At 40.5% G+C, this 16,106-nt stretch overlaps 1 protein-coding gene and 2 pseudogenes across 2 annotated transcripts in view; 1 reads left to right on the top strand and 2 right to left on the bottom strand.

Moving 5' to 3' along the window:
- The window catches only part of KLHL12 (kelch like family member 12), a 40,149-nt gene that overhangs the window by 5,645 nt on the left and 18,398 nt on the right, over positions 1-16,106 (bottom strand). The window lies entirely within an intron of this gene.
- Positions 6-16,106, bottom strand: LOC141581062 (phosphatidylinositide phosphatase SAC2-like; annotated as a pseudogene).
- LOC120362893 (small nucleolar RNA SNORA26) lies at positions 3,125-3,294 on the top strand (annotated as a pseudogene).

Raw genomic sequence — 16,106 nt, 5'->3', positions numbered from 1 at the left:
TGAAGACAAGGTAGAGAAAAGATAGGTTAGTTCGGCATCCCTGGATGGATAACTAGTCACAGGGAAGTGTAAACAGAAACAGTTCTAGGATGTCTTGTTTTATGTGGCTGAGGGATACAATCTGAAATAGAAGATAATCATAAGGCTGTCGAATGGGGAGTTATTTCTCCTTGAGGCTGTAGCTCTTGAGTCTCTGAAACTTAAATTTCTGGACAACATTAAAACTCTAGAAGGCAAACTTCAACATGACACTGTACCATTTCAATCCAGTTAGATGACTGGCTGACATAATACTTGAGGTCTTAAGTGCAGGTGAGAAGCTAAAGGCACTCTCTGTACTTCTCAGCCTGAAAAACTCAAATTGGGAGAGATTTTTTAAATTTTTATTTTCTCTTGCTGCAGAACATTAGAAGGTTTTTTGTTGTTGTAATGTAGTAAGAACTCTCCTAACCTTGTCACAAAAAAAGTTGCATGTTGAAACTTAGGATCCAAGTGATGGACTTAAAATCTCTTTTTCTTTTTCTAAATTGAGAAAGGGTCTTGCTATGTTCAAGCTAATCTCAAATTCCTAGCCTCAAGTGATTCTCCTGCCTCAGTTTCCCAAAGTGCTGGGATTACAGGAATGAGCCACTGCGCCTGGCCTAAAATCTCTTTTCCATGAACACTTACTTCTCCAATTTAGTCAACGATATGATCACATTGCCTGACAATTCATCAAAACTACCAGGCAACAAATGACTAGAGATTTAAAGCAAAAGTCTTTTTCTCTATTTTCCCAAAGAAGCTATTCTGGCAGTCTTTATATCCTATCCTTTCCTCTAAGGCCTTACTCTGACAAAATATTGCCTACCTTGGCTTTTTTTTTTTTTTTTTTTTTAAGAGACAGGGTCTTACTATATTGCCCAGGCTGGTCTCAAACTCCTGGCCTCAAGCAATATTCTTGCCTTAGCTTCCCAAGTAGCTGGGATTACAGGTATGAGCCACAACACCCAGCTTGGCTTTTTTCAAAGGGCAAAGTCTGTTTGAGAAAATTCCCTGTGCGTGTGCTCCACTAGAACTCATGGAAAGAATAGGTAGCTAGAGCTTTGGAAAATTCAATCACTAGGAAGCATCTAGGAGACCAAAGGGATCTTATAAATCTTTTTTTTTTTTTTTTTGAGATGGAGTTTCGCTCTTGTTACCCAGGCTGGAGTGCAATGGCGCGATCTCGGCTCACGCAACCTCTGCCTCCTGGGTTCAGGCAATTCTCCTGCCTCAGCCTCCTGAGTAGCTGGGATTACAGGCACGTGACACCATGCCCAGTTAATTTTTTTGTCTTTTTAGTAGAGACAGGGTTTCACCATGTTGACCAGGATGGTCTCGATCTCTTGACCTCGTGATCCACCCGCCTTGGCCTCCCAAAGTGCTGGGATTACAGGCTTGAGCCACCGCGCCCGGCGATCTTATAAATCTTATAAGTAACCTGGACTTGAAAGAGCCAATGCAGTACCTTGAAGCTGACAGGTAGCACAGATAAACCCCTGATGAAGTAATGGATTTGGCAACATCAATTACTGGGCTAGAGTCATTCTGTCAAAAGCTAATATATTACTGTGAGACATTGTGTGCTTCCTAATGGTGAAGAATAGGAAGGACCATACTACCACGTAGTCAGTCTTTTTTCCAAAAAATTGAGCCTCTTACCATGCCTCTAGTCCAACCACTAGTTTCCAGGCAATACAGGGGAGAAGAACATGTAAAATGACACTACAAATATGCAACAGCAAAGTCCAGAATGTGGGAAATTCTACAGGTCAAATAGCTTGGTTTCTTCAAGAAATAAATTGGCTAGGAAAAACCAAATCAGGATAGAAACTTTTTGGGTTAAGATACTGAAAGAGACATGAAATCAACAGCAATGTGTGGACTTTGGATCCTGATTTAAACAACATTAAGTACTCAAAAACAAACAACAAAAAATTATCGGAAAAAAAAATTACACAAACATGTACTTAAGAAAATAAGGAAATGTGTGATTTTAAACAGTGATAATGGCATTCTAGATGTTTAAAAAAAATTCCTTATCTTTTAGAGATATATGTGGAAGTATGAGACATAGGGATATCCAGTCTGGAATTTGTTTCAAAATAGCCTGGGTGCAGTGGCTCATGCCTGTAATCCTGGGACTTTGAGAGGCTGAGGTTGATTTATCACTTGAGGTAAGGAGTTCAAGACCAGTCTGGCCAACAGGGCAAAATACCGTCTCTACTAAAAATATAAAAATTAGCTGCCTGGGCAACAAGGTGAGACTCCACCTCTAAATAAATAAACAAATAAATAAAATAGGCCACATGTTGATAACTATTAAAATTGTGTGATGGGCATAAGGGATCATTATATTACTGTTTTTATGTTTGAGATTTTTCTTAATAAACCATATATACCTACATCTAAACCATGCAGCTTTTCTAATAAGGTTTTGTCTTACATACTTGCCAAATAAAGTGGACCCTCTCCAAAGTGAGCCAGCAAGTAGGTCTCAGGAGTCAGCTCCTTCGAAAATCAAAGCATGGCCGGGCACGGTGGCTCACAACTGTTAATCCCAGCACTTTGGGAAGCCAAAGCAGGCAGATCAGACTCCTGAGGTCAGGAGTTTGAGACTAGCCTGGCTAACACAGTGAAACCCTGTCTCTACTAAAAATACAAAAATTACCCGGGTGTGGTGGTGTGCACTATTTGGGAGACTGAGGGAGGAGAACTGCTTGAATCCAGGAGGCAGAGGCTGCAGTGAGCCTACCTTGCATCACTGCACTCCAGACTGGGTAACAGAGCAAGACTCCATCTCAAAAAAAAAAAAAAAAAAAAAGAAAGAAATCAAAGCCTATGAATGAAGAGTTCTTCATTGACTGAACTAATTTTATGTCTGCCTAAAATTACTTCAATCTGGGAGAAGTGAGGACCACAAGTTGTTTCTTCCTTGGGGGCACAATTCCCCTATGAGTCCCTTTTGTACGCCACCTCTTCTCTTCCTGACTTGAATAGAGAAGGTAAGTGTGATCCTTCTTTCCAAACACATTTCCCTTGTAGAGGAATATGATGCCAGCAGATGATGTAAGTATGAATAAAAATTTCCCTGCCCCTCCCTGTGCCCTTTTAAGGTTGACCTAGTGCTTGAAGAGGCTAACATAGAAGGGTAAAGTAAGTCTTCATAAAACCCAGAGGTAACAAGAGCGAAACTCTGTCTCAAAAAAAAAAAAAAAAAAAACCCAGAGGAGAGACTGAAAATCTCTTTGGATCCTGTCTGGAGTCACGCTTGAATAAAATAAATAAATAAATAAAAAAGAATTAAAATAATAATAATAAATAAATACATTCCCACACCAACCAAGAGGTACTTCCTGTGCTATGCAAATTTTAAAGCTTTCTACCGATTTTTCAGCTCTTACTTCTGTTGCTTTATTTAACTCCCCACCCCATCCCCAGAACTAAAACCAAAAAATAAACAACAACAACAACAAAAAACTAAGGAGGCTGGGCACAGCGGCTCATGACTATAATCCTAGCACTCTGGGAGGCCAAAGTGGGCAGACTGCTTGTGCCCAGTTCAAGGACAGCTGGGCAACACAGTGAGACTCCCATCTCCACAAAAAATAAAAAACATTACCGGGTGTGGTGGCAAACGCCTATAGTCCCAGCTACTCCTGAGGCTGACATGGGAGGATCACTTAAGCCTAGAAGGTTAATGCTGTAGTGAGCCAACGTCGTGCCACTGCACTCCAGCCTAAGCTACAGAGTGAGAATTTGTCTCAAAAAATAAAGAAGGCCGGGTGTGGTGGCTCACACCTGTAATCACATTTTGGGAGGCTGAGGCATGGGTGGATCACTTGAGGTCAGGAGTTTGAGGCTGGCCTGGCCAACACAGTGAAACCCATCTCTACTAAAAATATAAAAATGAGCCAGGTGTGGGGGCACACACCTGTAGTCCCAGCCACTCGGTAGGGTGTGGCACGAGAATCACCTGAACCTGGGAGATGCAGGTTGCAGTGAGCAGAGATCACGCCACTTGCACTCCAGCCTAGGTGAGAGAGTAAGACTCTGTCTCAAAAAAATACAAATACAAATAGAAAAATTAGCCAGGTGTGGTAGCATGTGTTTGTAGTCCCAGCTATGCTGGAGGCTGAGGGAGAGGTTGTAGTGAGCCGAGATCACGCCACTGTACTCCAAGCTTGGGTGACAAAGCAAGATAGTCTCAAAATAAAATAAAATAAAACCCCCTACTCTATCTTCATATGATTTCATTCAGGCACCTTTTGAGAGGTGGGAGAAAAGCAGTAGAAAGGAAACAGATTATAATCAAAACCTAGAGAACTGGTAACACTTCCTGTTGGCTGAAATTTTCCTACGTAAACATTCTGGTAACTCTGTCCACAGAACTTGGTAAGAGGTGTTGCTGTGATTTGCACAGAGGTTTGTTTCGTTTTGTTTTAAATTACAATGGTACTTTAATAATCACAAGATTTAACACACACACAAAAAGATACCACTAATAAAAAAGAAAAATGGAATGCTCATCAAAGTTACAACAGACATAATGTTCAGCTGAGAATCACTTCAACAGAGTAAAGCTCTAATACTTGCTGGCATATGCTGTGCAACTTTCTTACTGTGTGGATTACAGAGGCAGCCCTGGTTCTGTGTGGTCAGGGGTATAGTCAGAAGACCAGTTTCAGCACAGTTGTGCTTCAGACTGAATTTTTTTTTTGAGACAGGGTCTCGATCTGTTCCCTAGGCTGGAGGGCAGTGGCACAATCACAGCTCACTGCAGCCTCAACCTCACAGGCTCAAGCAATCCTCTTGGGTAGCTAGGACCACAGGTGTCTACCACTACACCCGGCCCATTTTTGTACTTTTTTGTAGAGACAGATGTTTCCCAGGCTGGTCTCAAACTCCTGGCCTCCCACGGCGGTGGGATTATAGGTGTGAGCCACTGCACTTGGCCCAGACTAAATTTTGAAGTTGTGGATTGTCTATTAAGGGGTTGAGGATGCCCCTCCTAGAATAAATTAAAACCTGACTTTCTTCTAGAACTTCCAGTAGACAATATATGTGTTCTTACATTCCCGAAAACAGCAAAAATGAAATTTAATAAGTGCTGGTATTCACATCTGATCTATCAGGTTTACTATGTGACTGACAAGACTTAATGCTCCTAGGTTTACATGGTATAGGCAGAAGAAAATTTTAAATGTGTTCAAGTAGAAGACAGGGAAAATTAGGATCAAATGAGAATTCATTTTTTGACTTTAGTATCAATGACCCTCAACTCCTCAGGGAATAGTTAAGCCATCAAAACTAAAATAGCTTTATATTTAAACGCTTCAGTAACATGCTAAAGTCACTAAAAACTAAATGTATACTTTATTTTGTAGAGGTTAACACACAGGAATGAACAAACAGAACAAATCATGAAAAATGCTAATCCCCTAAGTATCTGCATGTCCAGCCCTTGTATCTACTTCATGTATTCTACCCATCCCACTACAAAAAAAGTTTCAGGTTATATCCCAAAGTGACCTGTTGCTGAATTACTTTCAGATAAGCAAAGTGCTCTGTAGTGTATAAGCTATTCAGGTCTACACATTCTAGGATGATGCACTTCTGTAGCCCTGACTCTAAAATTTAGAAATCTACTCAGGGCCGGGCGCGGTGGCTCAAGCCTGTAATCCCAGCACTTTGGGAGGCCGAGGCGGGTGGATCACAAGGTCGAGAGTTCGAGACCATCCTGGTCGACATGGTGAAACCCCGTCTCTACTAAAAATACAAAAAAAAATCAGCTGGGCATGGTGACGTGTGCCTGTAATCCCAGCTACTCAGGAGGCTGAGGCAGGGGAATTGCCTAAACCCAGGAGGCGGAGGTTGCGGTGAGCCGAGATCGCGCCATTGCACTCCAGCCTGGGTAACAAGAGCGAAACTCCGTCTCAAAAAAAAAAAAAAAAAAAAAAAAGAAATCTACTCAGGTTCAGACTCCTTTTAAAATCCTTTCAATAAACAGAATTTGTGGGCCCTGGATTCAGACAGTAAAATTAAAATACCCCAAGAGGTAAAAACATCTCCTATTTTAAAATAAAAGTCATGGAAGAATTCTTATGGCTAAAAGCTAAATCTGAATTATCTGTGTCTGGCATTGTATAAACACACTTTTAAGTTCATTTTGCTGGACTTCATCTTCATTAATCATTTCAGGTTCTGCAGGACTCTTCTGAACTTTTGCCACTGCGAAGTTTAAACCATGGGTTAGTCTAGTTTGGGTAATACTAGTAACAGCAACCATGGAACTTCAAATCTTTGCAAAGGGAGACTGCTCTGCTGCTACTGCTCTCTGAAGGAGGAGTTACATGAAGGCCTGTCTCAAGTTCAAGCATGCTGGAAGCAGAACTAAGGGTCTTTTGAAATGCAACTGAATGTGCTGGCTCAACTAAAACTGTGGGCCTGTTGCAGAAAGAGACACACCTAATTGAGACAGTTGAGGAGGTGTGTGTTCTGTTGATTTTGATTGGGTTTCTTTGTTGGAAACTTGGTCATTTGACTTCTTTCCTGAGTAGCCTGCTGAGACACAGACCTAGTGTCTAATAGGTAGGTCACTTTGTTTTGTGCATCTTGCCCAAATCTGCGGCAGTAAATATCCATAGGCTTGGCAAAGCCAGTCAGTATGTGTATGTTGAAAAGTTGCAGCAGAAGGACTTTTCTTCAAACGAGACTCCTGGCCTTTTCCAAGCCCACTCCCATGACAACAGTAATCTCTGAAGGGGCATGAATGCTACTATCAGTGCTGCTAAGAGACTGGGACCAACTGCCTAACTGAGGAGCGGAAGCAATAATACCACAACTAGGAAGAACGTAATCTATTGGCTCTACACTCTAATGAATTAGCTAGCTGCCTGTCTTCATCAGACTTAGAATCTGTAAGGAATTCATAGGGTGGTATGAGTCATTATCTGAAGACATGTCCCCATCAGACTCTGCCTGAACCTTACCCATCACTCCTCTGTTTTCCATTGTTTCAAGACTACTATCTGATTTCCAAAGATTTACTTTTAAGTTTGGTTTTAGAAAGTTAACTTTTGTTTCAGGTTTGGTAAAGTTTCTAGCTTTCCAAGGTTGTCAATATTTATATTGGATTTGGTCTGTTTCACTTTTTGATTTAGAGATGAAAATTTGCTCATTAAAAAATTCTTTCCCTGGGCCAAAGACCCTTGGTTTTGAGATCTGATACCAATGATGTCTTTGTGAGGTTTACTGCTCTCCCTCTCAAGTTTCTTCTCGATTATGGTAACCTCCAATCCTGTGGCTTGGATGGTGAGCTGTAGCATCTCTGCAATGCACTGAAGGGAATCTTTTCCATCCTCTTCAGGACGCGCATTACAGCTCGCAAGGTGCGGAAATGGCCACTTGCTTCTTTTTGTCTGTAGTGTAGTGGCATGCAGAACTCTGGCTTACCAAAAAGAGGGGTTCAGGACCTGTTTCAATTTTTCCAGGTCTTCTAGACTTAGTGGTTGATACTGGTCTACTTTATCAACTTCATCATCACAATAGGCCACATAGTAGGCAGAGTTAGGAAGCAGAACAGCCCATCCACAGTTCTGTGAGCAGCATCAAAGCGGGTGCGCTCGGAAAATTGTTGCTTGAGCCAAGTCATAAAAATTATGTCACGACACATTTTAATATGAAATAAATTTGGCTACTAATTACAGTGTTACTTTCATCCTTGCTTCCTATTTTGGCATTAATATTTACACCAGCCAAACACAATCCTCAGTCAAACATATTCTGTCCTTAATGAAAAGCACTTAGCATGTTAACAGGTGGGTCAGAAAATGTCAACCCTCCCCCAATCCCCATTTTTACCGAAGTCTTAGCTGCAGTAAATACTTAATTCCCTCCCCATCCACTATTCCTTTTTAATAATAATAATAATAATAATAAGTACATTTAATACAAACAAGAAAAACAAAAAACGCTTTAGGTACTTCCTCACCCCCCACACTTGCAGCTCTCAAGAAGTGCTTTATTCGTTTTTGTTTTCCCATCATTGGGGCAAGCCCTCTTTCCACACTATGAAACACCACATGAAGCCCAACCACTGCGACAATGGTCTCATAAAAGGTGCTGTCTTCAGGGGACATTAACTTCAGACTTTGGAAAAGAAGTAATTTAAAGGAAAAATATAGCCCCATAGGAACTTTAACCATAGGTGCTGCAAAAAGGAGAACAATCTTGAAAGTCATGGCCAGAATGCCATCAGACTTGGGATTGGTGGTGGTGGCAGTGGCAGCCTGCTGTGTGGTAGATGGAGGCCTGTGGGAGTGTGGCACTGTCAGTCATTCTGTCCGTCCATCTGTCGATGCCTCAAGGCAGTAAGACAGCCACCTGCACCCAACCTCACACCTGCAGCGAATGCAGAGAATCTTTTTTTTTTTTTTTTAAATTAAAAGACAGGGCCTTCCTCTGTCACCCAGGCACAATCTTGGCTCACTGCAGCATCGACCTCCCAGGCTCAAGCAATCCTCCTACCTCAGCCTCCCAAGTGGCTGGGACTGTGGTGTGTGCACCAAACCCAGCTATTTTTAAAAAACACTTTTTCCAGAGTCAAGGTCTCACTATGTTGCTCAGAATGGTCTCTAACTCCTGAACTCAAGTGATGCTCCTACTTTGGCCTCCCAAAGTGCTAGGATTATAGACATGAGGCACAAAAACCAGCCACTCAGGGATTTTATGGCTCTAAATGACTGGGAACCTTTGATAACTGATTCCCAAGCTTCTTTGCTGTGAAGAACTCTCTTCATTATTTTCCCCTGACAGATCTGTGTTTTGACAGACTGTCTACCAAAGTGAGTTTAAGTAATTAACTTCCCACTGCCAAGAGAGCTTTTGATAACTATGAGCACCAGTGTTTCACAATGAATGGATATAATTTTAGTCAAATCTTAGCCTGTTCAGCTTTTTCTAGCACAAAAATGATTTTCTTTTAGAAAATATAAAAATTACTAAAGGATAGTATAATCACCATCCCCACTCACATATTACTTCTCCCTGTTAAAAAGACTTAAAAAGTATTTTCCTTGTGATTATAAAACATATACATTTTTACTGCTAAAAAACTTGGAAAATTGAAGTATTATGAAAAAAATTGCTCATAGTTCTGCAATATAAAGACACACCAAAATGTAACATAATTTCCTTCCAGCCTCCCTTCTACATATTTATAAAACACAAATGGGACTATATTATATTGTATCTTGATGTTTTTATTTCATTTTCCAAATATATGAATAATTCTTTTAGTAAATGGTTATAATATTCTTAGGCACTTCAGGTTTCATAATTTTGGGTTATAAACAATCACATAAATAACTCGTGATAAATAACCTGAATATGAAACTTTTCCTGATTGTTTTCTTAAAAAAATGGGAAGAATGCTGAGTAATGAACATGAATTAGAAAAAAAAATTTGGGGCCAGGCATGGTGGCCCACACCTGTAATGCTAGCACTTTGGAAGGTGACTGCATAAACCCAGGAGATCAAGACCTTATTATTAATTAGGTTGAATTCCCTCATATTTAGTAGCCAGCTTTACTTGCCCTTCTGTGAACTGTACACTCTAATCATTATTGTTTCTCTCATGTATTCTTTTTTTTTTTTTTAGAAACAAGGTCTTGCTCTGTTGCCCAGGCTGGAGTGCAGTGGTACAATCATGGCTGACTGTAGCCTCAGCCTTGACCTCCTGAGCTCAAGCATCCTCCCACCCTTCCATTTCAGCCTCCCGAGTACTTGCAACCACTAATTTCTTTTCTTTTTTCTTTTTTTTCTGTGTGAGATGGAGTCTGCTCTGTGACCCAGGCTAGAGTGCAGTGGTATGATCTCGGCTCACTGCAACCTCTTGGTTTCAAATGATTCTCCTGCCTCAACCTCCCTAGTAGCTAGGATTACAGGCATGAGTCACCACCTCTGGCTAATTTTTGTATTTCAGTAGAGACAGGGTTTCACCATGTTGGCCAGGTGGTTAATTCTTGGGCTCAAAAGATCCGTCCACTTCAACCTCTCCACTGCTCTTGCCCCGTCTCATGCATTCTTATGAGCTCTTTACATACAAATGATTTTAACCCTTTATTTTATTTTACTTTATTTTTGAGATGGAGTTTCGCTCTTGTTGCCCAGGCTGGAGTGCAATGGCGCCACCTCAGCTCACTGCAAACTCTGCCTCCCAGGTTCTAGTGATTTTCCTGCCTTAGCCTCCCAAGTAGCTGGGATTACAGGCATGTGCCACTACACCCGATTAATTTTGTATTTTTTGTAGAGATGGGGTTTCTCCATGTTGGTCGAGCTGGTCTCAAACTCCCAACCTCAGGTGATCCACCCTCCTCGACTCCCAAAGTGGTGGGATTACAGGCATGAGCCACCGTACCGGGCCAACCCTTTAACCCTTTAAAGTGTTCCAAACCTATGTTCCAAATTTGCCATAATTTTATATGTGATTTTTTATTTAGTCAATATTGACTTTATCCTTCGTGATTTCTTTCACTATTTTGTGCCTAGAAAGTCTTTCTCCCCCGGGAGAATTCATAAGGTTTTAACATCTTTGAACCCTAAGTTGGGGACCAATACTGAAACAATCTGACTCGTCCAAAAAAGAGCTAGTGAAAAGGTCAACCAGAAGAAGGCTGTTTGTTCTCTGCCAATGATGGAGTACTTGTTAAGTGAGATTTTTATCTTTCTAATGAGAAAAGCTTGTTTAGGACATCTAACAAGAAAAAGCGAATTTCTAAAACTGAAGAACCTGGCAGTGGTTTGCTCATTACTTTTAGCCGGAGGGGAAGGGGAGTGTGTGTGCTGTGAAACACTATTAGAGAAATAGAGCTAATGCAGGACTGCTAAAATAACAGGGTTCAGAGACTTACATTTCCATTTGCATTGATCTTCAGTTCAAAAATGGAGACAGCCACAAATTAGAATAGCAATTTCCATTACATCTTCTTTGAGACAGTAATGGGTAAGGTTAATAACTAAAATTTGGCAGGCTATTTTTAACTTGGCTGTCAATTTAATTTCCTTCTGCTATATGCAGAAGAGTCATTATTCTGGTAGCTGGTTTGGCAGCCAATATGCATAGAGATGGGTAGAAGACATGATGGAAGAACAATCCACCTTCTAAGGCACTGACAAGGAGATGTTAAGAATCTAATTGGAAATTGCTTCAGCCCTTCCCTTCTAGAACTTCTCAAAAATAACCTAAAAACTATGAAGGTATAAAGATTCATAGTTTAATCCCTCAAGGTCAGGGCAATAAAGAAGTTCTCTAACCAAACAGGAGCCCCTTCTGTTGCCTGCTGAGAGACATGCAGGAAATGTACCTCCAAAGAATCTTCTGGGTTTATTGATTTGTTAGTTTTTAGTTCAAAAACTAAAAAACTTATTATTTTGTTTAATAAGCAAGTAATGAGTGTTATTATGCAAAACAAACAAACAAACAAAAAAACATTTTTCTGTGTTGGAAAGTACTTTAGTGACTCTCTTGATATAGAATGTTAACTCTCTTGATATAAAGAACTGGTAACCCAGAGAAGCTAAAGGACTTGTCCAAACAGAAAGCTACTAGAGTCAGTGACAGAAATGGGAGTAAAAATCAAAGTAAGCAAAATGTCTTATCTCCTTGTGCCAGGTTCTTTCCACTACGTCACTGGCTCTCATGGTATAGGTTGAGTAACCCTTACCTAAAATGCTTAGGATAAGAAGTGCTTCAGATTTTAGACATTTTTGTAATATCTGCGTTACTTATTTGCGTAACTATTTGAGCATCCCTAATTCAGAAAGACCAAATCCAAAATGCTCCAGTGAGTATTTCCTTTAAGCATTATGCTGGCACTCAAAATTTTAGATTTTGGAGCGTTTTGAGTTTCAGACTTTCAGATTAGGGATATCCAACCTGATTTTTAAAAATAATGATACTATTTTAAAAACAAAAGTAACGGCCAGGTACAATGGCTCACATCTGTAATCCTAGCACTTTGGGAGGCTGAGGTGGGAAGATCACCTGAGGTCAGGAGTTTAAGACCACCCTGTCCAACATGGTGAAACCCCGTCTCTACTAAAAATACAAAAAATTAGCTGGGCATGGTGGCACGTGCCTGTAATTCCAGCTACTCAGGAGGCTGAAGCAGGAGAATTGCCTGAACCCAGGAGGCAGAGGTTGCGGTGAGCTGAGATCGCGCCATTGCACTCCAGCCTGGGTAACAAGAGCGAAACTCCGTCTCAAAAACAAACAAACAAAAAAAACTGTACTATAATTCGGGCAACTATTCATTCCCCTTGAGATAGAATTCAGGTTGTATCCCTTTCTTTCTGGCAATACTAACAATTTATAGTAAATCCAATATTCTTACAAATATATCCTTATATACTGGCTTTTATTTCTATAGCATACATTTCAAGAAATAGGACACAAGGCATATGAACATTTTAAGCTTTTAAAGTTATCTTGTTTAATATGCATTTCTAGACCTGTTAATGAAGCACATTTTAAAATGTTTATTGGTCCCTTGTATTTCCTCCTATATGTGTTACCTGTACTCAATCTCCTATTGGGCTATTATTTTTATTTTATTGGTTCATATGGGTTCTTTTTATATTAGAAATATAATCTTTTATCATACATGTTGAACATATTTTTTCCAGTCCATGTCTTTAACTTTCTGTCTTTCGTCATCAATTAAAACAAATTTAATGTAGTCAAGCAACCTTGAAGGATTCTGAGTTTTTCTGCTATGGTTAAAAAGGTTACTACCCTGGGAGGAAAGGAGAATTAGGAGTTATTGTTTAATGTCCACAGAGTTTCAGTCTTGTTAAGACAAAGAGTTATAGAGATTGACTGTATAACAATGTAAGTGTATTTGACATTATTCAACTGTACATGTAAAAATGATTAAGAGGGTACATTTTATGTTGTGTGTGTGTGTGTGTGTGTGTGTGTGTGTGTGTGTGTATTTATTTATTTATTTTTGAGATGGAGTCTCACTCTGTTGCCCAGGCAGGGGTGCAATACCATAATCTCTGCTCACTACAACCTCCATCTCCTGGGTTCAAGCGATTCTCCTGCCTCACCCTCCTGAGCAGCTGGGATTACAGGTGTGAGCCATACCAGGCTAATTTTTGTATTTTTAGTAGATATGGGATTTGCTCCATGTTGGCCAGGCTGGTCTTGAACTCCTAACCTGAAGTGATCTGCCCACATCGGCTTCCCAAAGTGCTGGGATTATAGGCGTGAGCCACCATGCCTGGCCTATTACTTGTATTTTACAAAAAAGGAAAAAGATTTCCATCCAGAATGTATGCAAATATTTTTCTATAATTTCTTTTTTTTTTTGAGACGGAGTTTCGCTCTTGTTACCCAGGCTGGAGTGCAATGGCGCGATCTCGGCTCACTGCAACCTCCGCCCCCTGGGTTCAGGCAATTCTCCTGCCTCAGCCTCCTGAGTAGCTGGGATTACAGGCACGTGCCACCATGCCCAGCTAATTTTTTGTATTTTTAGTAGAGACGGGGTTTCACCATGTTGACCAGGATGGTCTCGATCTCTTGACCTCGTGATCCACCCGCCTCAGCCTCCCAAAGTGCTGGGATTACAGGCTTGAGCCACCGCGCCCGGCTTCTATAATTTCTTTTAATCTTCTCATAGTTTTTCAAACATTTAGTCCTTCGACCTATCTTGTGTTGATATGTATCTTTGTATAAAGTATATAAAACACAGATCACATTTTGTCATCCTGCAGTAATAGAAAATACCACCTACAATGCCCTATCTAAAAGTTCTCTCTTAAAAAAAAAAATGGTAAGATTTTATCTCTCTTTGAATGGTAAGATTACGAATGATTTTTATTTATTTTTTGCTTCTCTGTATTTCTAAAAGTTATACACTGAACATATAGTACTTATGCCATTAAAAAATATAGAGGAGGCAGCCACGTGTAGTGGCTCATGGTTGTAATCCCAACACTTTGGGAGGCAGAGGCAGGTGGATCACTTGCAGCCAGGAGTTTGAGACCAGCCTGGTCAACATGGAGATACCCCGTCTCTACTAAAAATACAAAAATTAGCTGGGGATGGTGGTAGTTGCCTACTGTCCCAGCTATTTGGGAGGCTGAGGCACATGAATTGCTTGAACCTAGGATGTAGAGGTTGCAGTGAGCTGAGATTATGCCACTGCACTCCAGCCTGGGTGACAGAGCAAGACTCTGTCTCAAAAAAAACAAACGAAATAGTGGCTGGGCACAGTGGCTCACACCTGTAATCCCAGCATTTTGGGAGGCCAAGGCGGGTGGATCACGAGGTCAGGAGTTCGAGACCAGCCTGACCAACATGGTGAAACCCTGTCTCTACATACAAACCCTGTCTCTAATACAAAAATTGGCTGGGTGTGGCAGCATGTGCCTGTAATCCCAGCTACTCAGGGGTCTGAGGCAGGAGAATCTCTTGAACCTGGGAGGCAGAGGTTGCAGTGAGCCAAGACTGCACCGCTGGACTCCAACCTGGGAGACAGAGCAAGACTCAATCTCAAAAATAGTAATAATAATTAATTAATTTTAAAAATTAATATATATGGGAGGCCTATAATCTCAGCACTTTGGGAGGCCGAGGCAGGTGAATTGCTTGAGTCCAGCAGTTCAAGACCCAGCCTGAGCAACAAAGACTATGTCTCTATAAAAAAATACAGAAATGAGCCAGGCATGGTAGCACATGCCTGTAGTCCCAACTACTTGGGAAGCTGAGGTGGGAAGACTGCTTGAATCTGGGAGGCCAAGGCTGCAGTGAACCAAGATCGTGCCACTGCACTCCAGCCTGGGCAACACAGTGAGACCCCATCCCACTTCTATTAAAAAAAATTTAATATAGGGATAAATCACCATTCTACCTAAACCCATCAGTGAGTGAGCAGCTTAATTATCAATTAACACCTTAGTATGCATGATGAGTCCTCAGTCAGATGAAAGGAAATAAAACAAAATACCACCCCGTACATATAGAGTAATTTATAACTCATAAAATGCTTTTATACATTATGTACTTAGGCTCTTGGGACAGTGAAGCAGAGAGAATAGGACATGGAAAGTATAATAATATCTGAGTACTTAGTATGTGCCAGCTATAGTGTTAGGTATCCTATATACATCTCATTTAATCCCCAAAACCCACAGAGATAAGACACTAACTCTCATCTTAGTGGCAGATGTACAGGCTCAGATAAATTGATCCCTTGCCCAACCAGCCACTGTTGGGGCTTGGATCTGAACCTAGGTCTATTTGCTAAGATAATAGCTAATACACATAGTTATTATGTGCCAACAACTGTTTTAAGGCTTTACATAAATAACTTCATTTACTCTTCAAAACAATGTTACAGGCAGGTCCCATGATGATTCCATTTACAGATGAGGCAATTGAAGCACATATAGGTTAAGGTTCCTGACCAAATTAATACACCTAGTATGAGGTAAACTGGTACGTGCCACTGTCACTGCCAAAACCCATGTACTTTCTACCATACTGGGCTCCTTTTCTTCCTCTTTTCATTCCAGAATGGAAACCACATAAGGGGAAGTGAAGAGGTAGGTGGGAGCATATACTACTTACGTGCCACTAAGTGGCACTAAAAAATATCTCTAATTCACAGACTCTACATAATATTGACAAAAAAGTGTAACATATTCAGTAATGCTTGGCAATGTATAAAGTGCTTTTATAATTTCCAAATAGTTATGTGAAGTAGACAGAGAAGATATCTTTGGTTTATAGGAAAAAAAGCTTAGAGTGGCAAAAACAAAACAAAACAAAACAAACAAAGAAAAAAAAAAAGAAAGAAAAAGAAAGCTTAGAGTGGTAAAGTGACTTGTCTGAGATGACAGAATAAAAAGATTTGAATTAGGAAAGAAAGCTCAGAGTGGTAAACTGACCTGTCTGAGATGACAGCATAAAAGATCTGAAACAAGGTCTTTGTACTTCTTATAGAGTGTTATTTTCAACTACGTTGTCACCTGCAAGAAACAGTTGAAAAGCAACCCCTCATTCTGCCAAGATACC

Source organism: Saimiri boliviensis, chromosome 14 (assembly GCF_048565385.1).
Source record: "Saimiri boliviensis isolate mSaiBol1 chromosome 14, mSaiBol1.pri, whole genome shotgun sequence".
Taxonomy (NCBI): domain Eukaryota; kingdom Metazoa; phylum Chordata; class Mammalia; order Primates; family Cebidae; genus Saimiri; species Saimiri boliviensis.
This window is presented reverse-complemented; position numbering and strand designations above follow the sequence as displayed.